Raw genomic sequence first — 2,213 nt, 5'->3', positions numbered from 1 at the left:
CGTGTTGTTCTGGTTATAACAGACAAATTCCCTCACCCATCTCTCTCCATTTAAACTTCATTTTCCCATCTTTAAAACTCTTCTATCTGCCAGTAATCATCCAGATATTTTCAGAAATGTCTGTTGGTTTAAAAGCTGCAAGAGATACCATGGCAATATGGTTTTCTAATTGTAAAGCTCATCAATTAAGCTTGTTATTGTAATCAATTTTGCCAAATTAATGTAAATGTTTGATGTTAAACTTTGATTCTGTTAATAAATGACCACGTTCATTTTGATGGGTCAAAGAAAATTAACGTCTCACGTCACATTTAATCATTCAAGGCACGATATTACTCAGTCCAGAAAAATGAAAGAATCCATTTAAATTATGAATAATATCAACAGGTATATGTTCATTACATATATATATATACATGTATATATATGTACATATATATATATATACTGTATTTGTATATATATATACTGTATAAATATATATACGAGATATGTCTCTGTGTGTATATATATATATATATATTATATATATAATATATATATATAGATCTTAATAAAAATGTATCAGTGACAGTGAGTTTTGCAAACGTGTCATAAGAATATTTTATTAGTGTTAATGTTAACCCCACCAAGAATATTTAAATACACTGAATCATGTGTTCAGCTTTAATGGCTGTACTCCTGAGATTTACAGAGGAAAAAATCGTGAGAATGAGTTTAGTATTCAGCTCTGACTGATTAAACGCGCAAATACTTCATTGCTCCTGACAAACAGGTCACACTGAGTGGAGCGGTCGACCGTTTCAAGGTGGCGGCCCTACAGCTCGTCAGCGCCAATAGGCGATAGAGGTCAATGCTGTATCTAGTGATTATATGATATCTATGACCGTGTCATCACTAATTTATGGGGTCCTATGACTCCGCTATTCGCAGAAGGAGAGCTCAGCCTATCAGTGTATGAGCGGGCATGACTAAGTGTGGTCTTATGTGTATTGACGTGTTAGGAAAAACATGAGACGGTGCTTCAAAGCCTTCCTACGTGATGTGGCAAGCAGATTAAAGTATTTCTTGACATATATTGAATCATCAGGGAGACTCTCAAGAGTTTGCTGGCCCAGTTTAACCCAGTCAGAACCGGGTCATAATTTCATTATAATCCCATCTCTGAGCAGATCCAAACCATAGGACTAGTCTAAACAGGAAATATCTTAACAATGGTTAAGGAGAGCACTAGGCGGGACGTGGTTGATATTAATGTTAGGTTTAGTATAACAGAAATAAAGGGTATAATAAAAAAAAAAATGAAGGAAAAGTGGCAAAAATTATGGGAGGAAGAAAGGAAAGGCCGGTGGTTTTATAAAATCCAAAGGAAAATTGGAGAAAGGAAAAGAACAGAAAGAAACAGGAGAGAAGAAACGGTTATTTCACGACTCAGAATTGGGCACACTGGGCTGAACAGCACATTATGTTTAATAGGGAAACATCAGACAGGGACATGTGAGTGTGGAGAAGAGGAAACCATAGAACACATTATTTTACATTGCAGGAGATACTAGGTTCAAAGAAACAAGTTGATTAGACATCTTAGTAAAATGAAAATGAAATTAGACATTATTGAATTATTGCAGAAAGATTCAGGAAACAGAGGCTATCAAGCTATATTTTATTTTTTAAGATGGTGTAGGTTGTAGAATAGGATATAAAAAGAAAGAGAGGGTTTTTTTTTTTTTTTTTGGTGGGGGGGGGGTTGTCATGTGATCCACACTCCTTACCAGTTGGTGGCGGTAATGCTTCCTTCAGTTGTTTGACAACCGCCAATAAAACAAGAAGAAGAACAAGCTCGGCCTGTTTGTTTGCCTGCCTGTGAGAAGCTTCGTCTGGATTTAGCTCCGTGATTTATTTCAATTACTGATGAAAAAAGACTTCTCGTGAGTCAAATACTTTATTATTGATTTAGTTCCAAGCTGCTGCTGCCAGAGGCTTGTAACGCTGTAAGTTAGTTCAGTCTGTTAGCAGCTGTAGCTGTTAGCATGTGTAGCTGTTAGCAGCTGTAGCTGTTAGCATGTGTAGCTGTTAGCAGCTGTAGCTGTCAGTATCTGTAGCTGTTAGCATGTGTAGCTGTTAGCAGCTGTAGGTGTTAGCATGTGTAGCTGTTAGCAGCTGTATCTGTCAGTATCTGTAGCTGTTAGCATGTGTAGCTGTTAGCAGCTGTA

At 36.6% G+C, this 2,213-nt stretch overlaps 1 long non-coding RNA gene across 1 annotated transcript in view; it reads left to right on the top strand.

Annotated features, from left to right (window-relative positions):
* Window positions 1-1,854: 1,854 nt before the first annotated feature.
* The window catches only part of LOC119430851, a 4,986-nt gene continuing 4,627 nt past the window's right edge, over window positions 1,855-2,213 (top strand). Inside the window, exon 1 of the long non-coding RNA XR_005187924.1 lies at window positions 1,855-1,928. This is a non-coding gene — a long non-coding RNA (uncharacterized LOC119430851). The remainder of the gene's footprint in view (window positions 1,929-2,213) is intronic.

The sequence above is a fragment of the Nematolebias whitei genome, chromosome 3 (assembly GCF_014905685.2).
Source record: "Nematolebias whitei isolate Nwh7 chromosome 3, NemWhi1, whole genome shotgun sequence".
Taxonomy (NCBI): domain Eukaryota; kingdom Metazoa; phylum Chordata; class Actinopteri; order Cyprinodontiformes; family Rivulidae; genus Nematolebias; species Nematolebias whitei.
The sequence above is the reverse complement of the archived record's forward strand: the minus strand, read 5'-3'. Positions and strand labels throughout refer to the sequence as shown.